Raw genomic sequence first — 25,937 nt, 5'->3', positions numbered from 1 at the left:
CTCCAGAATGGTTGGATCCTTCTGCATTCCCACCAGCAGTGGATGAGTGTTCCCCTTCCTTCACATCCTCTCCAGCACTTGTATTCTTCTGTTTTTTTCATAGCTGCCAATCTTATGGGTGTAAGATGGTATCTCATTGTGGTTTTGATTTGCATTTCCCTGATAGCTAGAGATTTGGAACATTTTTTCATGTGCTTTCTTGCCATTTGTATTTCTTCTTCGGAGAAGTGTCTGTTTAAGTCTTTTTCCCATTTTTTAAATGGATTGTTTATCTTTTTATTTTCAAGATGTAGGAGTTCTTTATATATGCAAGTTATAAGTTTCTTATCAGATATATGATTGCCAAATATTTTCTCCCACTGTGTGGGCTCCCTTTTTACTTTCTTGACAAACTCCTTTGAGGTGCAGAAGGCTTTAATTTTGAGGAAGTCCCATTTATCTATTAGTTCTTTTGCTGCTCGTGCTTTTGGTGAGATATTCATAAATCCATTACCTATTACAAGGTCCTGTAGATGTTTCCCTACACTGCTTTCTAAGGTTTTTATGGTCTTGGCTCTTATATTTAGGTCTTTGATCCATCTTGAGTTGATCTTTGTATAAGGTGTGAGATGGTAATCCTCTTTCATTCTTCTACATATGGCTATCCAGTTCTCCAGACACCATTTGTTGAATAGGCCACTCTCTCCCAGTTGAGAGGGTTTGGTGGCTTTATCGAATATTATGTGGTTGTATATGTGAGGGTCTATATCAGAGCTTTCAATTCGATTCCATTGGTCTATATGTCTCTCCTTATGCTAATACCATGCTGTTTTCACCACCGTAGCTTTATAGTATGTTTTGAAGTCAGGTAGTGTGATTCCTCCAATTTCGTTTTTCTTTTTCAGTATGTCTTTGGCTATTCGGGGTCTCTTTCCTTTCCAAATAAATTTCATAGTTAGTTTTTCTAGTTCCTTAAAGAAGGCTGCATTGATTTTTATTGGGATTGCATTGAATGTGTAGATCAATTTTGGTAGGATAGACATCTTAATAATGTTCAGCTGAGCAGTTTTATTGAAATCATGTAATCAGTTAATTTTTATAAAGCATTCCTAGTATCACAGAAAGTTTTTGTGCTCCCAAGTGCTCAAGGAGTCAAGTAAGTTAAAGTGAGTTTAAGATATTTTTTTTTGTATCTAAGCTATAGGCCCATATAAAAGAAAACTTTGCAAATTTTGAATAGAGAGCAGCATAGTGGTTTTAAGACTTGGATTCCATATAAGATCAGACCACCTTGTTTGATGTGTGATTTAGGGCAAGTTACTTCACTTTTCTGCCTCTGTTTTCTCTCCATAAAATAAGAATAACTACTCATTAGGGTGGTTCTGAGGCTTAAATGTGATTACCCATGTAAAGTTCACCACAGAGCATGGCACAAAGTAAATGTTCAATAAACATTCCACACGTTCTAGCAAACACATGGATAGGTAAGCAATATCTTTTTTTTCTGATTAGTTCTATGTTTTTCTTTTAGATTTTCATAACCATAGCATTAGCTTATCTAAGGATAGGGAATCATTTTCATTGGTGACTCACTCTGAAAAATAGAATTAACTCTTGGTCTGTGTGTGTGACATTTTATGCTACAAAGCTGTACATAGTTCAGAAAATATTTTGTCTATCCACTATTCCAAGTGTGAAATGACATCAAATAGATTGGATATACAGGGAAGCATAAAACAGAGAGAAACAACTGTACAATTTGATATATACAGTGACATTAGTAACTGTTATTTTTACAGCTTTCTTTTGGTGATAATATACTGCGTTTTCCTGCTGATAACATTTCAGAGTGAAGTGGTCTTTAAGAGCATATTTCCAAGGAGAATCAAGAGTACAAGAGTCCAATATATTTTATAGGTATTATTTAATAGTTTATTGAGTAGCTGCAAATCATTTTTCCCCATTTTTCTCAAAAGGCTTGGATGATGAAGAGGAATTGTGATTTTCACCACTACTATATTGCTCATATAAAGTTCTAGCAGCTTTCGAAATAGAGTTAGGAGAATTCAGACCAAGTTGGCCCAGGACATATTTCTTTTTTTTTTTTTTAAGTGTATAATCAATGTTTTTTTTGGCCTTTATTTATTTTTTAATGTTACATTAAAAAAATATGAGGTCCCCATATACCCCCCACCCCCCTCACCCCCTCTTCTCCCCATAACAACAACTTCCTCCATCATCATGAGATATTCATTGCATTTGGTGAATACATCTCTGAGCACCGCTGCACCTCATGATCAATGGCCCACTCCATAGCCCACACTCTCCCACATTCCACCCAGTGGGCCATGGGAGGATGTACAATGTGCGGTAACTCCCTGCAGCACCACCCAGGACTACTCCAACCCCCGGAAATGCCCCTACATCACATCTCTTCCTGCCACTCCCTACCCCCAGCAGCCACCATGGCCACTTTCTCCACACCAATGCCACATTTTCTTTGATTACTAATCACAATAGTTCATGAAGAGAATATCAGTAAGTCCACTCTAATCCATACTCTATTCTTCCATCCTGTGGACCTTAGAATGGTTGTGCCCAGGACATATTTCATCCCCTTACCCATCTGGCTACCTGGATGAGTTTGAATTTAAACATATGGATGGGCCAGTAGCACATGAATGGATATCTTCTTTTTAAGGTCACTTATTCAACAATACTTTAACACATATTGGGGATCTTTTTCTGGAATATCAGGAAATTCAATTTCATGATTAGGGTCAATTATAGCCTGCAATTTTGAAATCTGATTAATTATGTGATGAAATGGCATTTTGCCATAGGCCGTATTAATATACAATGCATCCTAAGGACCAAACATCATGTTGGGACTGATCTTTGATTTTTATTTCCCATTCTTTCTTGAGGAAGACATGTCTTTGATTGCTTCTGGTGGCATATAATTAACTTTGCCTACCTGAGACTCTTTAACAATGCTTGTTGTATCTGGTTGCATTTTGATTTGCAATTCTAAAATCAATTAGGTTTAGCATTCCATCAACTACCAGAAAGCAGGTTTTAGATCACTATGAACAATGCCATGATGATGAATTGTATGAACTGCCTCCAACATAACTTTCCAGTAACTGTTGTGTACCTATGGTTTGACAGATTTTTTTTCTAAGCCAACGATTAAGATCAATATTTCCACACACCATTATCACGTAGATATCCTCATCTGTAACTTCATAATCAAAAAATCAAATGATCTTATCACTATATTGTTGTAGTTTATTCAAATAAGCTATTTCATTCCAGTAACTATCAATAGTTTATCTGCTTCTTCTAAGTTCACATATTTTATAGTATGTATCTCTTTCTTTTCATATACCTGAAATACCTTACTGGAAGCTCTACTTCCTATTTGCTTCAATATGAGTTAAATTCTTCCTTTAACTGAAATGTATTCATTAGTTAAAGAGGATGCTGAAATCTTTAAATTTTGAAATGGAGCTGGTATTTGCTGTTGTCTGCTGCTGGAAATAGGCAGGTTGGCTATAAGGTGTTGATAATTGAGAAGAAGGTGGAAAGTCATTCTTTAAAACTGGAGTTCTAAAAGAGCTCATGTAATCATCAAAGGTATTGCTGCTTGGCGTCTTACAATTAGATTTTGGGTCAATCTACTTAGGCGCTGATATTGGTGGTGACTGTTTTGAAACTGAAAAGGCAGGTTGCTCAAAAGTAGTATGCTTCTGCAAAATCAGCTACTGTTGAGCCAGGTGTGTTGACCTGTGGTGAAGCAAGATGGCCACTGGTCTCTGCGAGGCGTCAGCCTTCCCCGCTGGGCTTCCTCTCTCATGCTCAGCTGCTCTGCTTTCTTCCCTACTGCAGCTGAAAGCTGGCATAGGGCTTGTCTCTTAGGGATTTCCCTCTCTCCTGGCATAGGGCTTGTTTCTTTCTGGGCTTTTTGTTAGTCTGGGCCATTCTGCTGGCTTTCTGATTTCACCTGTAAGCTATCAGCAATGCCTTGTCTTTCCCTGGGGTCTCAGCTGTTTGAGTCTTCTCCTTTATGTCACATGGCAGGATAAAAAATGATAGAACACTCATTTCCTGTGTGTCTCCAGAATTAATTTTTGATAAAATGTTTACTATCATTTCTTTTGTAGGTATCAAAATGATGTACTAATTAATAGTGGTGATTACTTTGTCAGATTTTGGGGTTTGAATCCTTGCTTATTGGCTCTGATACCTTGAGAAGTTGCTTAACCTCTTTGGGTCTCAGTGCCCTAATCTGTAGAATGGGAATTCTGTGGAGTTTAAATGAATTAAAGTGCTTGCGTTGGGGCCGGCGTGAGCCCACACAAAGTGTTCAGGACTGCCACCATCCTTGACTCACACTAGGAACCAGGCATTTTCCAGAGCAGAAAACGGAGTTAAGAAGAACACATAAGCCTGTGTTCTTCATCTTGTAAATAGTATATCAAAAAATAAAAAAATCGTCTATGATCTTCCAATCTATTAGTATTCTAGATGAAATTTTGAGGGATGCTTATGTTAGGAAAGTGTTTTCATAGTCAAATAATAATGGCAAAGCAAGGATCTATTCAGATAGAGATGGTCAACCTAAGACCCACACACATTCCACACCAGAACTGGGACAGGTTTTACTAATCCATCATGGCACTTTTGTTTACTGAGTTCATATTCAGCCCCTACTGTAATACTCTAGGCAACTATGGCCAGATTTGATTGAAATTATGTGAAATGAACTTATCTTCCACCCTTGTTCTGGTGGCATGTCTACAGAAGTGTCCCCTGAAGGGGATAAAGTTTCTATAAGTTTTCAAGTAAGCCCCTTCCACTGAAATTCCAATTAAATTCTTAAATGATAATAGATAATCTTCGCTCATACTTTTGAATAAGCTGTGTGAGTGACAGAGAAGAGAGGGGGAAAGCTGGCTGGCAATATCCATGGTATGTATTTCTTATGTTGTTTTGGAAGATATTACTGCATTGTTACCTACAATTTGCCAAAAAAAAAAAAAAAGAGGGAGTTTTGCTAGAGATTGAGGATATACTTGGCATGTGGCTACTTAAGCAGTTGACACCATAAATACTTCCCTGGAAAAGCAGCAGATTACACTGTCTAGGAGGTCCTACAGCTGGGCATCTTTGATTTTATCTTAAGAGAAAGATATAAATGGCTAAAAATGAAGATGGTTCCAAGATGTAGTTTTGTACCCATTGAACTCTGAGTTCAGTAGCATCATAGAACCACAGCCTTGTTACTTAAACTCAACATCGTGTGACCCTGGTTGTGCAGGACAGGATAGTTATGCTTATTATGCACTATATAAGAAGAAGAATAATTATGCAAGCACTTTAGAAAGAGTTCTATCTCCTGCAAATAAATAAGACAAGACAGACACCTCAATGGAAAAATGGAAAAAGATACAAAGAATCAAACTTCATTGATTGTTTCTGTGAAGAATCTGTTCACACAAGCAGAAAGTACAAAAAGCTAGCAAGGCTATGAAGCGATACTCAAACTCATTAGTTGACAGAAAAATGCAAAGCAAGTTAGCAATGAAATATCACTTTACATTTATTAAACTAGCGAAAATTAGGAAGCTGGATAATGCCTAGTGCTGGCATTGATGTGGGACTATGGAAACATTCATGCACTGTTGATAGGCATGTAGACTAGTATAGACATTCTGCAGAGGAGGCTGGTGGTGATAGGAAATTAAGTCTACATATACATCCTGGTTCACCATATCCACTCCTGGGTGTATATCTTGAAGGAATTCTTATAGAATTCTTAATGAATATGGTCGTGAGGTACACCAAGTTGCCGGTCACAGTATATACCTGCTGTTGTGGTGTAATTTTTAACAGCACTCTTTCATTTTCACAAGGGTTCAAGTAGAGATAATATACGGTCCCCCTGTGTATAAGGATGTTCATCATGGCATATTTGTGGTGGTGTAGAGAAGTTGGAAGCCCTGTACATTGCTGGTGGGAATGTGACATGGTGCAATTACTGGAGAAAACAGTTTGGCAGTTTCTCAAAAAGTTGAACATGGAATTACCATATGACTGAGCAATTCCACTTCTGGGGACTGGAATAGGAATGCCATTCCTAGAGAATTCTACTCCTAGGCATATACCCCAAATCAAAAGCAGGGGCTGAAACAGATACTTGCACACACATGTTCATAGTGGCATTATTCACAATTTATAAATGATAGAAGTAACCCAAGTGCTCATCAACAGAGGAAGGAAATACAAATTGTGACATAGCCCTGCAAAGGAATACTATTCAGCCATAAAAAGAAATGCACTATTGATACATGCTACAACATGAATAAATCTTGAAAACGTTATGCTCAGTGAAAAAAACCAGTCGCAAATGACCACATAGTATGTGAGTCCATTCATATGAAAGGTCCAGAATAAGCAAATGCACAGAGATGGAAAACAGATTACCAGGAACTGAAGACTTCTTGTTTAATGGATGCAGAGTTCCTGTTTGGAATCATGAAAACGATTTGGTAATGGGTAGTGGTGATGGTAGCACAACATTGTAGATATAATTAATGCCACTTATAAATGGAAAATTTATACTGTATCTATATTACCACAATTTAAAAAAAAAGAAAGAAAGAGAAAAGAACCTTCTTGGACCAAAGATGATAATTAACCATTGAAAGGTATGATTAACTTAGACCTCAATATCTGAAGCCAAAAAGTAATAGTTCCACAAAATAGATAGAATTGGGGAATTTAAAAAGAGTACTCAAAAATTAAATTACAGCTTTTTCAGGAAATTGGCTGCTGTTTGTTTATTCTCTTTGAGGTCCCAAAAAGCATTTAAGGCTGCTTAAATCAGTATCTTAAATAGGACAAGAAAAATACAAAAATAATTGAACAAGGAAGGAGAGCAGAGAATGAAACTAGGAAAGATAAGACAAAGCCAGGTGTGAGATTAATATCTAAAATTCATGCCACAAGGTCCTGTAGATTTGCTAAAGAAGGGACTCAAATCTGGTGCTGAATGTCCAGCAGGCAATGCAAAGGAGACAGCCTTACATACATGATTCACATTATCTCTAATAGCAACCACCACAGAACTACTCCAGGTACTAAGAAGCAGTATAAATATTTCCCATTCTGAGATTGGAGAGAAGTTTCTCCCTTGGGCTTTCATAAAGAGGGCAGTGTGTAATAGAATAGTGACCTAGAAAATTAATTTCTACAAAAAGACTAATTTCAAAGTCATGTTGAATATTAAAATGTTAATTTACTCTAACATAGTTTGGGCTTCCTGAATTTCTGCAAAATAACCAGTTTCCAATTCTGAACTAGTTCAGGACACACTCCTGTAAGTGCAGTAAACCTATGGCCTATAGACGTTGGGTTTTTCCATTGATAATGAACCACAGGGTCAGAAATTCCTGGTTATTAAAGCAAGAGCTCATGAAAGAGGGGGAAAAAAGGATACTCCTTCCAGATTCAAAGAATTCCATTTGCCTTTATTCCTGAGGAGAGGGTGGGAGATAAGGAGAGAATGTTTTCCTCTGTCTCTTCCTGAAACAATTTCAGCGGCAATTAAAATTTTGTTGACTAGAATTCAAACATGTCATATAGTCTTGTTGAAAAGACCATAGAAGGTAAATCTACTGTGAAGAAACTGTTTCCCCCTAACAGTGAAACCTGCAAAAAGCAATGCAAAATGGAAGTCTTTAGTGTCACGCATCTGTAGAAGAACTCTACCCTGAGACATTGAAATGGGCTGTGTGGGGGGGCCTGTGTGTTTCTTCATAAATAACCTGGTCTTTGTGTGTAAGCTAAATGGGTTAATTCAAGCTTACCTAGAATGTGGAAGATATGTGTTAATTTAAGCTTACCTGAAGAGTATGTGTTAATTCAAGACCTATATGATACTCAGATGAAACACTTGAAACTCTAAGAAACTAACAAAAAGCCTTTTGCATCTAAGTACCGTTTGAGTCCCCACTCATACATCCTCTGTATAAAAGAAACCCAGAGATCCTATTCAGGGCTCAGGTTTTTGAACAGGAGTTCATTAATAAATTTTCCTTCCCAAGAATATTACTGAGTCCTGGTCTTCCATACGCAATCATTGAATCTCTCTGCTTCCACAACAACATGATGTCTAAATGGACATTTGGTGTGTGTGTGTGTCTGTGTGTATGAGAGAGAGAGAGAATGCAAGAGAAAATGAAAGACAACACAATCGAATCTGGTGTTTTGACATATTCTAGTTTTGGAGCAAGGGTAATTTATCGGTTTCTTTTGAAGCCTGGTTGAAATAACCTCTGAATGTCATCTGATTACATTTGATTTTGTATGTATCAAGCAACCTTTGCTTACTCATTCAGTTTCCATGGGGCTGATAAAGAGGTATGGTACCCTGCACGTCCACTGTGGGAACACACCCAGGCCAACCTGCTCAATGATGAAAACATGTGGCCAGACCACACTAGACATGAGTGAGACCATCTTATATCATCAAGCCTGCAGCCAAACCACCAGCCGACCACAAATGCCTGAGCAACTCCAGGAGAGATCCCTGAGCTTAGTCCAGATCAGCAGACCTGCTGACAAGTATTTATTGTCTTAAGTCTCAGAGTTTCACAGTAATAGCTGACTGATAGAGGAGGATACCCTGTTATGAGTATTACGACTAATGGAAAATTATGTCCATTTTAACAAAGCAGTATCTTGGCATTCAGGTTTGTGCTTTAGGATCTTATGAGTCAGTTAGCATGGAAGTCCCTAAGAGCCGGACATCTCTGAATAAGGGGAAAAATTTGAATTTCTGGAGTTGCAAAATGGTGGATCAGAGCCTAGCCCAAAGACTTTGAAAATACTACTACCTGGTATATTCTGACATGGATATGAGGGCTAGCCATATGACTCCCTTCTGAATAGAATCTCTTAAAATTTAAGTCACCATTTTCCCATATCCTCCTAGTTTACATGACAGTGAGTTATTTTCTCTTCGCCTATCTTTAATTACTCCTGAATTGTTTCACGCCTGCTGCTGTGAATTGTCTTAACAGTTCCTTTCTTATGGCAGTGTTTTCCACTCTGCTGGTCTATGTCTCATCACCTCTCCTCAGGGAAATGAGGGGAAGTTGTGCACAAAAATACCTGTCACAAGTGAAGCTGGGAAATGCCAAGTTTTAATTGGGTTCTACAGTGGTTTCTGTGACCAGTTCTGACCCCTGACATTTTAGTTTCTTTGAGTTGTGTCATCAGTTTTATTATGAGAAATGTGGGCTTAGTGTTTATGGCAGAGTGAGAGGCACAGTTGGGCCTGGCCCCTCTCTCCTGTGAGTCATGGACATCTGTAGACTGTGGTTGAGCCTCATTATAGCCTCTACTACTGGGCTGCTAGAGATTTTGAAGGCAGGAATGGAGGGCTCTAGGATACACTAACGACTCTTGGGGAGATGCAACAGGAGTCTTGCGGCCATGGGGATGCCATTGTGAAAATATGCCTGTGTCCTATAGGAAATGAAAGATTTATTTTTTTTTATAGTTACTAATGGAGGTCGTACTTGGATTCTTGGATACCCATATGAGAAAACAAGCAGATTTTAGGATTCATTTTATCATATATCTTGGAACTTTAGGGATATTTTTGTGAAATTTTTAAAAATTTCCCATGCCCCTTCTTCTTTTCAGAAATTAAAGAGCCAGAGCATCCTAGTAGAATTATTCCTGGGATGGGAACAAAGTGCTGGATTTGAGGCATACTTGGGAGCATCCTGGCTCTGCCATGTTAACTGTGAACCTTGTAAGGTATTTTTCTTTTCTGAAACTCCAGTCCTCATCTGGAAAGTCAGAAAGGTATTATATTTGTCATAAGGATTAAGTTATTTAAATGTGTAAAATTACTAGCATAGAACTCATAGCACATAGACACTTGATAAATATTAGTTCTTAATTTTTCCCCCTTTCCCCTTTTCTGAGTATTACTTTCAGTGTTGTTGCTTGCATATGTGTATTTTACTCTGAGAATGAAAGTTGGGGTTTTGGAAAGCAAGGTGACATTTATATCAGAACTTTTAAGTGTTTGTGCTTTCCTCTTAATCACTTCAGATAATCTTATTAGATCCCTGAGGGAGAATTAGGAGAGGGAAGAAATATATATTCCCTGTGCCACTTAGAGATAGCAATTTAAGTATACTAAGAGGGTCCCTGGTAAGTTCCAATTCCTTGTCTTACTAGACTTTCAAAGAGCCCACGAAATACTTTGAGCAGGAACTAATAGCTTTATGTTACAGATGAGGAAATCAAAGTCCAAAGAGGTTAAGAGACTTGCTCAAGATCACAAATAGAAGAAAAGACTTAAGAAAACAACCTTGATCACCTGACTCTCCCTAATGCTTTTCCTTTCTTAAAATTTAGCAAATCAATTTTATTAATACTTATTAATAAAGCATGAAGCCGTACAAAGTATACAATCAGTGGTATTTGGTGTTATCATCATATTTGTGCATTCATTGCTTTAATCATTCTTAGAGTACTTTCATTATTCCAATAATAATAAACAAAACCAACCAAACAAACAAAACTCATCACCTCTCAATCTCTATGCTTCCCCTGCCATGCATAGCTGCTATTCTTTTTCCTTCTCTCTAGCATATTGGTATTTATATTTTGTAAAAAGTCTTATATATGCAATACCACCCATATTCATGTTTTACCTTAGACTTTACTATCTTATACAGTCCCACATTACAGTTTTTAGCTTTCCTTCTAGTAAACATGCATGATCTGAAACTTCTCTTTTCAATCACTGTAATACCCATATAATAGCTCTGCTAGTTACAGATACCATGATGTGTTTCACCATTTCTATTCATTTCTAAAGATTAACAAACAACATTTTTACCAATTTTGCACTGATTAGCCATCAACTTTCCATTCTCTACCTCCCATTTTCTGGTGACCTATATTCTAATTATTAACTCCAATATATTTACCCAATATATTTACCCAATATATTTAGTTTACCCAATATATTTAGTTCATAATAGCATAACATACTGTATTTGTCCTTTTGTGTCTGGGTTGCTTCACTTGACATAGTATCCTTCAGGTTCATCCATGTTGTCATGTTCCATGACTTCATTTCTTCTTACCACTGTATATACCAAAATTTGTTTATCCATTCATCAGTTGATGGATACCTGTGTTGTTTCCAACTTTTGGCAATTGTGAATATTGCCACTGTGAACATTGGTGTGCAGCTGTCTGTTCATGTCACTGCTCTCAGTTCTTCTGGGGATATACCTAATAATAGTATTGCTGGGTCACATGGCTATATTCGACTTCCTTAGGAACTGTTTGTGCTTTTTACCTAATAATCTCACATGTATACATGTATACTAAAAAAAATGGTCCAAAATTTTAAAAGGTACAAACCTACAGTCATAAAGACATCCATTATAGCTTTAAAAAATACCCTCTTAGTCATTGTTCAATTTGCCTTACTAAAATTGAATGTCCAATGCACACCCTCCCTCCCAGTGAACCTTGACACAGACCTTACACCTTTCAGAAATATTAATCAAATTGGACTCCTTTGCTTGCAGTTGTAGACTTTCTTAGTTCCTTGGTTTGGTACTTGTCCATCATCATCTCCTTGTTAATTGTCCTGGGTAAGACCAATGAACTGGAGAGTAGGTGTTGCAATTCTGTAGAGATTCAGGGCCCGGCTGGCACATGGACAGCCCAAAGATTTATATTTCTTGGACGTACACCTACCAACTCTAGTACTAATAATAGATTCAAATAGAAGAACAGAAGAGCCATGTGTAGGGAAATCACAGCTGAGCCCACCTCTGTCACCCTAGGGAGCATGAGGTATGGGGAGTGGGGCATATGGAAATCCCCTATATTTTTTATGTAACATTTATATAATAGAAGTATCTTTAAAAAAAAAAAGTGTAATATGGTAGCATTTTGGGGACATTGGAATTGTCCTGAGTGATGTTGTGGTCATGGATACAGGCCATTATATATCTTGTCATAACTTACAAAAATGTGTGGGAAAGAGTTTAAACTATACTGTAAACTATAATCCATACTTAGTGGCAATGCTCCAATATGTGTTCATCAATTGTAACAAATGTACCACACTAATGAAGGATGTTATTAATGTCGGAAAGTGTGGGAGGGATAGGGACTGGGGCATTTTTTATGTAACATTTACATAATCTAAGTATTTTTTTAATAAAATAAAATATAATGGCATTTAAAAAAATTTTGGGACATAGGCCTAAATGCAATATCTAAAACTATGAAACTGAAGAAAACACAGAGTAATCTTTGTGAACTTGGACTTCATGAGTTTTTAGATATAACACTAAAAGCAGATTCATGAAAGAAAAATTGATAAGCTAGACTTTATTAAAACTAGAAACTTCTGTTCTGTAAAAGACATTGTTAGGAGAATCAAACAACAAACCACAGTTTGGGGGAAAATATTTACAAAACACATATCTGGTAAAGGATTTATGTCAAAAAATGTCCAAAATGAGAACACGTTCAACAATAAGAAAATAAGCAACCCAATTTAAAAATGTGCAAGAGATCTAACCAGACACCCCATCAAAAAAGATGTACAGGTAGAAAATAAGCATATGAAAAGTTACTCAGCATCGTTTTTCTGTAGGGAATTACAAATTAAAACATCAATGAGATACGACTACACATATATCAAAATGAATAAAATCCAAAAAACTGAGAATACCAATTGCTAATGAGGATGCGGAGCAACAGGTACTTCCATTCACTTCTGGTAGGAATGCAAATTAGTACTGACACTTTGGAAGCCAGTTTGGCAGTTTCTTACAAACCTACACATAGTTTTAACATACATGCCTGCAACTGTGTACCTTCATATTTCTCAACTGATTTGAATACTTATGTCCACTCAAAAAGCTGCATGCAGTTGTTTATAACAGTTTTATTAAAAATTCCCCCAAAATGGAATTCGCTAATATGTCCATCAATAGGTAAGTAGATAAACAAACGGTGGTACATCTATACAATGGACTATTACTCAATGATAAGAAGAAATGACTATGGGAAGCAGATGTGGCTCAAGCACTTGGGCTTCTGCCGACCACATGGGAGGTCCCAGGTTCAGTTCCTGGTGCCTCCTGAAGAAGGTGAGCTGGCATGGTGGGCAGACAGGGTGAGCTGATGCAACAAGATGACGTAACAAAAGAGATGCAAAGAGGAAAGAGTGAGAGATACAACAAACTAGGGAACTGAGGAGGCTCAGGTGATTGAGTGCCTCTCTTCCACATGGGAGATTCTGGGTTTGGTTCCTGGTGCCTCCTAAAGAGAAGACAAGCAGACACAAATGGACACAGAGAACAGGCAGCAACTGCAAACAGTGAGGGGGTCATAAATAAATAAAATAAATCTTTTTAAAAAATGACTATCAAGCCACAAAAAGATGGATAATCTTAATGTATGCTTCTAAATTAAGCCAATCTGAAAAGATTACATACTATAAGATTTAAATTATATGACATTTTGGAAAGGCAATGTTGTAGAAATGGTTTGAAAAAAAAAAAGATCATGGGAGCGGGTGTAGCACAGTGATCTGGGTGCCTGATTCCCATGTACAAGGTCCTGGGTTCAATCCTCAGTACCTCCTTTTGAAAAAAAAACACAAAACATCAGTGACTGCCAGGGCCCTGGGGAAGGTGGATAGGTTTGAGAACATGAAACACAGGGAATTTTTAAGGCAGTGAAACTATTCTGAATGGTAATGTGGTAGTGGATACATAACATTATGCATTTTTCAAAACCTGTAGAACTTTACAGCACAAAGAGTGGACCTTAAAATATGCAAATTTTAAAAACTTCGGAGATAGAGTGATCCCAGAATAGAATGCAGAATTATATCAAAATGATCTAACTGTATTACAAACATATGAAACAATCTCACTGAAGGAGGTGGGAGAGAAAAGGTGCTGGTCTAAGTAACTTTGGAAATGACTAGAGTCTAAGACTAAAGGCAAAAGAAACCATACATAAGCATTGCACTCTGGTTGATGAAGTTATTTCCCATGGGGGTATAGATTAGCAATCTGGATACCACTACACATATACACAGGAGTTGAACAATTAAGTAAATGGATAGCCAATGAAGGGATGCACGTTTCTCACTGTTGGAGTGAGAAGTTACAAATAAACAAGGGAGAAGGCTAGAATTATCCATGTATTAATGGATTAGAGTTGGTGTCATCCGTGTGAACTCACTTTAACTTAATATTAGATATATATAGTTACATATAGACATTTATATCTGTATATGTCTACATGGCTTGCTCTGACAGCCAAGAGGGCCTAGAAGCAATGACACTCCAGAAGCAGTGAGTTCTCCAACACTCAGATCTTAATTTCTAATATGATTCTTTTACAAAAGGAACTGAGGATTGAAGAAAAGGTGATTCTAGGGCTGTAGCAGGAAATATACAAGCTAAGCCAAGAGGTCTTGTGCCCCAAAGTAATGAAAGGTTAAAAAAAAGACAGAAAAAAGCAACTACAAGAAAACACATTCAATGATGGGGTATTTTCTTTTCTTATGCTGCTCAAAGCAAACCATGAAATGGGTCAGATTTAAACAATGGGAATTTATTTGCTCACAGTTTTGATGCCGGAAAAATGTCAAATCAAGGCATCATCAAGGCAATGCTTTCTTCCCATAGACCAGCTGCCAGCGACATTGGCTCCTCTATCACGTGGTAAGGCATATGGCATCATCTACTGGTCCCTCACTTCTCTTCCAGGTTCTGTTGCCTTCAGCTTCTTGCTTCCACATCTCTCTCTCATTCCATTTATAAAGGACTCTAGTAATAGGAGTAAGACTCATCCTGAATGAGGTGGGTCACACATTAACTGAAGTAGCCTTATCAAAAGTTCTACATACAATGGGTTCACTCCCACAGCAGTGAATTTTATGGACTTTTTTTTTTTTTTTTGCTACATACCGCTTCAACCACCACATGGGAATATTTCAAAGGTTCACAAGAGCCGATTGAAAGAGCTCCCAAAGGCCAAAGTTGGAACAATTTGAGCAACAAAATTAATAAAGTTGTACTGGACTAAAACCTAGAGTATATAATGAATATACACGAGTTCATCCTGATGAGTAAATTATTGAATAATAAATAAATGGAGAATAAACAAATTTCTTGTGTTGAAGGCTTCCAAGGAATTTATGCATATATTCCAGCCTCAAGTCCTTAAATTTGGACTGTGCATAGTGACTTCCTTCCAAAGACTATGAAAAGTGGGGAAAAGAGTGCTTAACAGAAGAGAAACCTGACAAAATTTCCTCAGCCAGATGATTAAAGAAACATCAACCATAAAATTGATGTTGATAATATGTATCCTGTATATGAAGTGATGAAAATAGCACCTCACCACTGTGGTCTTCCTTCCCAAAGCACACAACCATAGTCTAATTATAAAAAAATCATCATACAAATCCCCAATAGAGGGACATTCTACAAAATATCTGATCAGTACCCCTCAGAACTGTCAAGGTCGTCAAAATGTCAGAAATGAAGGAGACAGGGCCACTAAATGTATGGTGGTATCCAGGATGGAATCCTGAACTAGAAAAAGGACATTAGGGGAAAATAGAAGAAATATGAAAAAACGATGGAATTTAGTTAATAATAATGAATCAATATTTATGAATTGTAACAAATGTACTTTACTAATTTAATATGTTACTAATAGGAGAAATTGAATATAGGATATGTGAGAATTAGCCATACTATCTTTGTAATTTTCCAATCTTTTTCTAAAATGTTTATTTTAAATAGCAAACAAACAGTGATGCCTGAGGACCACCCCTGAGATTCTAAATTAATTGATCTGGCATGTGGCCTGACTCGTGGGACATTTAAAACTCCCCAGGTGATTCTAATATGCTGCCAGTATATCACTGCTCTAAGGGAAAAGGCAATTTCTTCATGCATGCTACTTTCTTCCTTCGCTTTGTTTAATTAAAATAAATACTCTGACTTTGTCCATGGTAAAATCGCCATGTTTCTTAATGGTTTTGTTTTTTTAATGCAGCACTTCTTTAAGTATACAGCCAGGGATATGGAACTTAGAGAGTGATATTTCCCATAAAATAAAAAATACTGAGAAGCTTACAATACCATAAACAGTTTAAGGAAATAGACAGTGAAGGGCAGTTTATACTAAATTTATTGTTGGTTTAAATCTGTTCATGGTGGGGATGCCTTTAATTTTCCTCTGCTAAGCCACTCCATATATATTTGGAGGTGAAACATCACCTAAATCTTAGTTGCAAATGATATCTGCCTTAATTGGATAGTAGACATATTCTCCAGGGTCTGATGGTGACAAATGGTGTAAAAGCATTACATGATGGTAAATGCAGCTTAAAGGTGCAGGTACCACAAACTGAATGGAGCTAACTTTTTTTCTCTTTCAGGGAACCTGGCAGGAGGGGTTTCTAGGAATCCTATCTGGAGCTGCAGATAACAGGCTCACTAGCGAGTGAGGTAGGGTCCTGCCCACCCCAGCATTTACTGAACTACAGGGAAGAGGCACAGTGGAAGGCGACAGGGAGCTGCTTCATCATTGAGCAGAGATGATAGCACTTTGTTTTGAAATGGTGAGACTATATTTTAAACTTGCACTTTATGCTTAAAACCCTTACAGGCCTGGGAAGCGGACATGGCTCAACTGATAGAGCATCTGTATACAATATGGAGGGTCTAGGGTTCGATCCCCAGGGCCTCCTGACCCGTGTGGTGAGATGTCCCATGCGCAGCACTGCTGCGTGCAAGGAATGCTGTACCACTCACGTGCAAATAGTGCACCCTGCAAGGAGAGCCGCCCCGCGTGAAAAAAGCACAGTCCACCTAGGAGTGGCGCCACACACACAGAGAGCTGACACAGCAAGATGATGCAACAAAAAAGAGATGCAGTTTCCCAGTGCTGCCGGATAATGCAAGTGGACTCAGAAAAACATACAGGAAATGGACACAAACAGCAGACAATGGAGGGGATGGGGAGAGAAATAAATAAATAATAAATCTTAAAAAAAAAAAACAAAAAACCATTACAGGCCAGGCAGTTGCTTCAGACACATTATTGTATGCAAAAGATTTATTTCTCCTATTTTTCCCTATTTCCCTATTCTATTCCACAGAAATTATCATTAAAAACTTAGGTTTTTTTAAGCCTGTAAGAATATTATCCAATCAGAAAATATTTGTTGCCTGGGTCTTACACTATGTTAGGCACTGAGGGAGATGTAAAAGAAGTGTAAAAAAAAAAAAGTGGAGCGGATGTGGCCAAGCAGTTGAGCTCCTACTTCCCACATGGGAGGTCCTGGGGTCAGTTCTTGGTGTCTCCTGAACACAAACAAACAAACAACAATCATACCAAATGAAAGAAACAACTCGGGAGCCAATGTGGCTCAGTGGTTGAAAGCCAGCTTCCAACATACGAGGTACTAGGTTCAATCTCCAGTTCCCTGTACCTAAAAAAAAAAAAAAAAGTGGATTTAAAAAATTCATTCATCCAAGCAATGGTTGAGTGCATATTATATACCACGAGGCACACTGCTAGGGACTGGAGATTTTAAAAAGCAAACCAAAACTCCTTTTTTAAGGAGCCCACAGCCTCTTGGATCTTCCTAAGGAGCTTGCCTAGATCAGTGGTTCTCAAGGGGGCGATTTTGCTCTCGGGGATAGTTGACAATGTGTGGAGACATTTCGGCTTTCCCTCCTGGGGAGGGGAGTAGCATCTAGTGGGCAGACCCCAAAGGTAGTGCTAACGTCCTCCAGTGCACAGGGCAGTGCTTACGACAAAGAATTATCCAGACCGAAATAGCAGTAGTGCTGGGATTGGGAAACCCAGCGAACCCGCTGATCCTTCCATAAAGAGAGCACACAACAGGGAGGGTCCCGAGCCGAGGGGAGAATGAAGGGTGCAGCGCCGCGATTCAGACGGGGTATGAAGGCGCGGTGCTGAGGAGGTCAGCCACAGGTCCGGCTGTCACAGTCCAGGCCGGAGTGCGTGTCCAGTGAAATCAGCCCGCCAAGGGAGGCCCCCGCCTGCTCCTTTTTATGGGGAGCAGCCCAGCTTTTACAGTCAAACTCAGATATGCACAAGTCCCTTCAAATTCTATTACTGATCCAACTACATGTTTGCTATTTAAAAATAGCCTTTCACCTAAATCAAAACTACCATCTAAAAATGTGTATAGTTTTACTTATGTTAAGTTTCAACTACAAGTTTAAATGAAAAAGTCTCCTTACAATTGTGCTTTCCGATAGCCACTAGCCACACGTGGCTATTTATATTTAGGTTAATTTAAAAGCTACATTTTAACTCTTTGCTAGTCATGTGCAGTTGCTACCAAATTAGACAGTGTAGATAAAGAACCTCTTTGTTATTTCAGAAAGTTCTCTTGGACAACACTGTCTTACAAGGTGCCATTTCTAAGGATCCTTCCCAATATGCAAAGTTTTTACTAAAAATATTATTTTTCCTAGCAGCTGAGGCAGGTGGGTGGGGGGAAGGTTTGCAATATCTGATATACTATCTGTTAGGAAGATACATATATGTTCAGCTGAGGGGAATCACCCCTTTTCCAGCATGGAATTTTGTGAAGGATTTCTGTAAGCAATGCTAGATAACATACGAGATGACTGAAATGATGGTTTTCCAGCAGATACAACTATGTTATTCAAATAGATAACTCTGGTAAGGCATTTCTGATTTAAGTCAAGCATGCATTGTTAAATATTAATTTCATTATGATGCGTCAGCAGGGAATTAAGATATATGACCCAAATATATTTCTTTCTAGGAGTTAAGTGTATTAGAAAAGTAGCACTCAGTGAATCTCAGCTGAGAATGGAGTGGTATGAGGGCAGGATCCGAATTATCTGGGGAGCTCTTGCAAAATGCATAGTCACTATCCCCTAAGGTTTATCAGAATGAGAAGGGGTTGAAGGGTGTTACACAAGTATATTTTGAAAAAATATCCATGTAATTCTGTGGTATTCAATCCACGTGAGTAGTATCGGTTTAGAGAGATGTAAAGGATAGCAAATGTATGGCTCTTTGCCATTGGTTCCCAAATATGACTGAATCCCCTTGGGAATTGTATATTTTCTGTGGGGAGAAGGTAGCTTAAAAAAGACACCTGGGCAGGCCCCACCCCTAGAAATTATAATCCAGTTTACCTTGGATAGGACCCAATATCCACTCAGCTCTTTCTTGCTCTCTTGCTGTCCTTTTTTGTTTTAAAAATAGTCCACACATTTTTCCACTCTAACCCAACCTCAGCCCATTCACAATGGTCTGCTAGGCTGAGAACAACATTCTTAGGTAGCTCTTTCCAGAGCCAGGTAATTGAAGCAAACTTTTGGCAAGCTGTCTCTCAGGATCTGTTCTTGTATGCATTCTGGTCAGTGCCTCAAGAGACGATGTTGTGTGCTGCTGACCAGAGGAGGCATCACATGCCCAGGGGAAGCATTGGCCTAAGAGGACACCCGGATGGGGAAATTCAGGTCCCCTTTGTATTGTTTTGCTCAAGTTGAAGGGCACTACACTTCTACATAGGTGGGCCGTGAGTGTGTGAACAGGCTAACCATGTTCAGGCCCTTGGATAGCTGGTCACTTTGAAAGCCCAGAATTTGGTCATAGAACACTGGCCATTTTTGTAATTATAAAGAAGCCTAATAGTCCATCAGAATGACAGCTAGCTCTGCTGATTGATAGAAAGCATTAATATCTACCACCCCGTACTCCCCGCCCCCCCATGCCCATTTAAATCCTGGAAACTCGTACCATATTTTCAAGGCATAATAGCCCTGAATAGGCCTATGTTTGTAAAACAACTTTTGTTTTCGTGCTCCTGTTCTCCATTAATTGTCTATATTCTGCATTGTCTTCATCTCTAGCTTCATATTTCTCTTGGTAGAAATCCAGTTTTCCCTATGATATGTAAAATGTTAGTCACTTGGAATTTTAAAAACATAATATGGGACTCATATCATTGGGAAATTAGTTTTAATATAAATTCCTTTTGGTAGCATGATGTACAATATGTGAAATTTTAAAAAAAATCCTTCCATCTTTAGCAAGTCTAATCCTAGCTTTTGTTAAGGACATCAGAACCTGTTGGCTGTGATGGTAAAAGAATTGATGAAACTGTGAGGAGGCTGAAGAAGGTAATAAATTAATTGATTAGGTTTAATCTCTTAAGTATCTTTTTGAATGTTTCTCCTGTGAGTCAGCCTGTGTTGGGATGTCAGAGGTGTGAAATGCTCTAAGATTCTGGGAATCAGTCAGGCTTTTTCTTCTCTAGATTAGCCAGAGGGCAAAGAAGATCTTAAAATGATCTATCATTTTGGCTTTAAAAATTCACTAGTCTCTCCCTTCAAAAAAAATAAGGAATGGAGGGAAGAGGGGAATGAGGACTTCTAGAATGGCTCCCTGAAAACTGCATCATTCATAGCAAATACTGAACGTCAATTACGTGCCAGAGACTCTGGCACAATGTACTGGGGATAAAATTGTGCATAAGCACAGACATGCTTCTGCTCTCACAAAATATACAAATATCTCAATGAGTTTGTTGCCTGGTGTTATATAGCGCCATGTTGTTACATAGCACCAGGTTGTTACATGCACTGTGCAATTGCTCCTACAGATGTACTCATCCTGGTCTTTAGCAGGTGATCCTTATGGACCACATCAGTGGGCACCATGCTGTCTGGGTCTAGTTGGGTTTGACCAATGGGGAGCCCTGGGAGGAAACTGAAGGGAAGGGGTAAATGAAGTCAGGGTATTTAACCTGTTGCTCCCTCCTTGTGAGGATGACTAGCACCTGGCTGTGTCCCTAGATGGAATATCACTGCTCATTTCCAGGCAATATTCTCTACATAACTTTCACTTTCTCCTTATCTCCTTGCACCAAGGAGTGGTGATGGTGCTGCAGCTTCTAACCCTGGGTTTCTGCACATGATCCCTGTGATTCTGTGATACACTTCCTACAGTTTTGTAATAAGTTTTTTTTTTTTTTTAGTAACTAAACCTTTGAATTACTCTAATTTGAGTGTTCGATTTTACTGGGACCCTGATTGACCCCAGCATTGTCCATTTAAATGTTAGATTTATGTTTGTCAAGTATCGTTGCTGTTTGCTTTAGTATTGTTGATGCTAAGCCATCAGTCCAGCTGCTTCTTAAGAAGGTCACCCTAGTTTGCAATGATAAAATCATATCATCTTCCTATTTCCTTTGGCAGGAAAGAATACATTCAATGAGGTAAAGAGAAGGAGAGCTAGAACATCTTTCTGTTTTATAGCATTTAGAATTGCAATTTCAGTGCCCAAATACTCTTCTTACCCATTATGATCCTGGCATTAATTCTATATTCCAGGCTTTGAAGATGCATTAATAGTCTGGGATTTTTACCAAGATCATACATGCTGATGAGAGGTTGATAAATGTTGCACAAGTCATTGTTATGAACTGTTTTATGGGTGAGATGGAACAGGAAAATAGCACTTAGAAGTTCAATAGTTGTGCTTGAAACATGTTTCCTCTCATGATACACATTTGAGTGAGAGAGAGGGACTCCTGGAATGGATTGTGAAGAGAGCATAAAATGTGTGCCTTTGTTGTTTCCTTTGCAGAAGTTTTGTTGTGTGGGACCATGTCTTGAAATTTACATTTATTATTGATCTTTTTGTCTGAGCCCCATCCTAGCATGTTCATTAAAATGTATTATCAGCCAGTTTTTCCAAAATGATGAACTTATTATGAAAATACAGGAACTTAATAAATTTGTGACCTTTCATAAGAGACACTTTGAGGCTTCTTTCCTCCTTTTTAGTTTTCTTCCTAAAGTCATTACTGAAATATAAATTATGATGGTCAGACAATATAATCAGAGCTGGTTTCAGTTGTCTATAATCCATTGATCTGTAGATAAGAAAGTTTTTCTCTGAAGATGGTGAGCATTTATATTTCAGAAAAGTTGAAGAAGGCCACCTTCATCTTTAATCATTAGGTTTTAGATATGAATGCAACTTTAAAGGTCATCTACCCTCTAATACTATAGATAAAGAAACTGAGGCCCAGAGTTGTTAAAAGACTTACTCAGGAACACAGTGGTCTATAGACTGATTAGAACCTTGGTGCTCAGATGCCCTTGTTAGTGTTTTCCCTAACAAATCCACCGTGCCTCTTAATATCCTTATTTCCATTGCTGTGGAGAAGACTGTATCCCTTTTTCACAGAGGGAGGACATGGGGGTGTGGTTAAAACTTCACATTTTCTCAGACATGTTAAGTGATTCGATTTAGGGGAATATAAGGCCAAAGTAAATTTGAGGGAGTAATGATCACTATCATATAGCCTGAAAATATTAATCTTAGGGATGAAAATAAACCATGAAATGTTGATTGTCATATGTTTGGTAATGTGAACTGTTGGAGTAAGAGATGAAATCCTCCCAGACTCATTCCATGAACTGTAGTTTATATTATAAAATTGTGATGATAAATGAATTTGTCCATTCATTTTTACTTAAAGTTCTCCCTTTTTCCTTTCCAGATGTCCTATGGATGGAGTTTGGGAGAACTGTTGCCAATCCTGGCATTTAAAATCATTTTGTCAGTTTGGGCATACTTAAAGTATATTAAGGTTAGGAAGCAGTCAAATTGATAACAAAGACATCTTAGGGGTATGATTGCACATTAATAAGCTGTATATTTCTATTAAGATATACCATGTGGTCTTGTTGGGAAGGTGGGTGTAAATAAGACAAATACATTTTGGTTCATGTACCAAGTCACTAATGTCAATGTCACTCTTTTCATCCTTGCATCAACCAAAATTACTTTGATTAGTTTGGAACAAAAGAAAAATAATAGGATGTTGAGCTCTCTGGCAATGATTCCATTCTCCCTATTCTCCTTTGGCCTGCCAGCTCATTTTGAAGCAGGGCAATCTGAGGATCAGAGAAATAGCATGATCATTTCAAGAACATAGTTCCCTTCCTTCTAGACCAATGTGTTTTTCACCTGGGATAGTAGCTATGATGTTAGAGCTCAGGAATGGTGGCCTACAAGGCAGTCCTACCTATCTAGTGACATTCGACATTCACTAGGGGTACATATAATTTTGGATAGTGAGTTAAACATGTCATAGAAAATGCTTCTCTTTCTTAAAGAGGTAGTAGTTTTAAGAATTTACCCACTATACTCCTCCCCACCAGCAGTGTTTCCCAAATTGTGGATCTTTGGCCTTTCGATATACACCAAGGAAAACATTTTCAATGGTCAAGCATGTTTGGAAATTGCCACAATACTATATCCTCCTCTTAAAAATTTGTCACATATATAGGAATATTGAAGGCTTTCTAGTATTTTGCAATAGAGAAACCATTGAGCTTTCTTTAAACAGATGTTTCCAAAAGTTATCTGATCATAGAACAATTTGATCAAGTAAAACCTATTAAGTTGTAAGCAACACATTTTGAGAAATGCTGCCTAAAATTTGCATAAGTTAAAGAGATAAATGCATTGAAAAAGAATTTAAATCAAGTTCCTAAGTGACAGAGCAAAAGACCAGCAAGGATTTCCCTATTGAACACTTGAGTAGCAACCGTTATAATCTCCCACACAATATTCCTTGTGGCTATTAGTAGGGATGGAATAGCTCCCACCCCCAATGATTTTCACCCATTAAGGTCTTTCTTAATTGTGAGGGTTTGGGTGTCTGTGTGTGTGTGTTTGGCTTGGATAATCAGGTAGCTTATGAAGGTTAAACCATTATGCTAGCAATTGAAGGCATGGCTTGTTATTGGCCTTTATTATTCCTTCCCTCATAGTGTGGATGTTCATTCCTCTGTTACAAGGCAGGCTTTCATTACCCAGCAGGCCCCTCTGTACACTTGAGACCTCAGCAAATACTACCTGAAGGTGAAGAGGAGGATATTGTCAGGCTGGTGACATCATGTCTACAGTTTGTGTCACCTCAGGAGGAACAGAGTGTTTGGTACAGAGAGCACAGTTGTTCCCCAGGGAGCTTTTAAATAATAAACCATCTTAAGCTAGCTTAAGAAAAAAAAAAAAAAGAATATATATTGGGAAGACACTTGAGCATATTATGGAATTTAAAGAATTTGTACAGTCAGGTCTTAAGAAGGTTCAGAAGCATGGTAGCTCAAGGGAGCCCTAGAAATCTGCCTTTAACTCTCAGTTTCTGTGTGTCTCAGCTCTCACTCTTAAAAAAGAGAAGTGGTTTGATTTAGTTGTCCACTCTGGCCAATTTAGCTATGGTTCATGCAACAGTCATCTCTCTCTGCTTTCTTCCCTCTTAGAAAGCCAATTTGTTCAGGTGGGTATGGCATGGCAATATCTTGATCTCCAGCCCAGGGGATGAATTGTGATGATCTAAGCCAGTCAAAGTAATCTCATTTTCCTTTGTCAGTAATTGGCTTAGGAGTGGCCATGTGGCCCAGTTCCAATTTAGGAAATACAAAAAAAAAAGTTAGCTGGGTATGGAGTCTAGGAAAGCTTTTTTTCCCTAATAAAAAGTAACAGATGTACCTATTATGGTTCTTTGCCCTTCACCTTTCCCATTCCCCGAAATGCAGATATAATGCCTGGTAGTTCAGCAGCCATATTATAATCATGATATAACAATAATGAGATGAAGGCTGTGTGCTACGAATAGTGGGGCACAAAGAAGAAAGGGCTGAGGTCCCTGTATAGTTGAGTGACCTCACTGACCATGGACTACATACCTTTTAGTTTGTTCTCACTTGAGAAAAATGAGAACCTATTTGTTGAATACTCTACTCTAATACTCTAATAGGTTGTTGATGTAGTTACTTGCAGCCAAAGGCATTCCTAAGTGAAAAAGTTACATAGTTCAAACATGGATGCCAGAAACCAACGACTGTGGATCAGAGAACAAGTCTCAGATTTTTACTGGTAGAGTAGGGGCTGTGAGATACCTACCACAGTCACTCTATAGCCTTGACATCTCATGATTGCTACAAGCACAGAGAGAAAACCCTTTTTGTGCCAGTACACATCTATCCTAGATAGAATTCATTTGTTCATTCATTCAATCATTCATTCATACTATTAATCTTTATCAATCCCTTATTTTATGCTAGCCGTTCTTCTAAGTTTGGGGAAAAAAATGGTGAAGACGGAGAGGATCTTGGCTTTCATTAAGCTAGAATTCTGAAAGGGAAGATAGACAATAAACAATAAAAAGAAAACAGGAAAATTTCAGATAATGATAAGTTTTATGAGAAATATAAAATGAGATGATGTGATAGAAAGTATGTGTGGAGGGTTGTGCCTGGAAAACCTAAGAAAGTGATGTGGAAAGGAAATTTGAATTGCTGAAGGGAGCCAGCTGTGAGAGATCTGAGGGCCGAGAATTCCAAGAAAGGCCCCAAGCAGGAATGAGCCTGGCCTGCTGGAGACACAGAATGAGACATTAATGGTATCCTCTGTGTAATGATTCTGAAGGCCACCCATGCTCATCTTGTTCTCACTAGTCGGGGTGACTCAGCTCACTGTATCATGATGTATCTCAGGACTGCCGACCCGGCTATGTGTTGCATAAGTGACTTTCCTACCATCTGTTTCAGGCTGTCAGAGCCCACGGCATGGGATGGCAGGGGAGCAGTATAGTAATGGACAGTCTGACCAGAGTGATTGATCCCCTTGTATTCACTCCTTTTGAGGATGGATCCATCAAGCCTAACCATAGCATCAGGGGTCCCTGGGGGACAAGCTTTCTCCAGAGCTGTCAGGGCTGACTTCCCTTCAAAAAGGGAGAGCCTAGTTTTGGAGGAACTGGC

At 38.3% G+C, this 25,937-nt stretch overlaps 1 long non-coding RNA gene and 1 pseudogene across 4 annotated transcripts in view; one reads left to right on the top strand and one right to left on the bottom strand.

The window, feature by feature from the left end:
• LOC105746014 (uncharacterized) overlaps positions 1-25,937 on the top strand; it is a 116,134-nt gene that overhangs the window by 79,992 nt on the left and 10,205 nt on the right. For 3 of the 4 annotated variants that reach the window (XR_011649394.1, XR_011649393.1, XR_011649392.1), the window contains one exon: positions 16,514-16,696. This is a non-coding gene — a long non-coding RNA (uncharacterized lncRNA). Of the gene's footprint in view, positions 1-9,696; positions 9,814-16,513; positions 16,697-25,937 lie in introns of those variants that run through there. The other variant, XR_011649391.1, reaches the window with a different exon arrangement.
• LOC101422552 (dual specificity protein kinase TTK-like) lies at positions 1,930-5,946 on the bottom strand (annotated as a pseudogene).

This window comes from Dasypus novemcinctus, chromosome 8, assembly GCF_030445035.2.
Source record: "Dasypus novemcinctus isolate mDasNov1 chromosome 8, mDasNov1.1.hap2, whole genome shotgun sequence".
Classification (NCBI taxonomy): Eukaryota; Metazoa; Chordata; class Mammalia; order Cingulata; family Dasypodidae; genus Dasypus; species Dasypus novemcinctus.
This window is presented reverse-complemented; position numbering and strand designations above follow the sequence as displayed.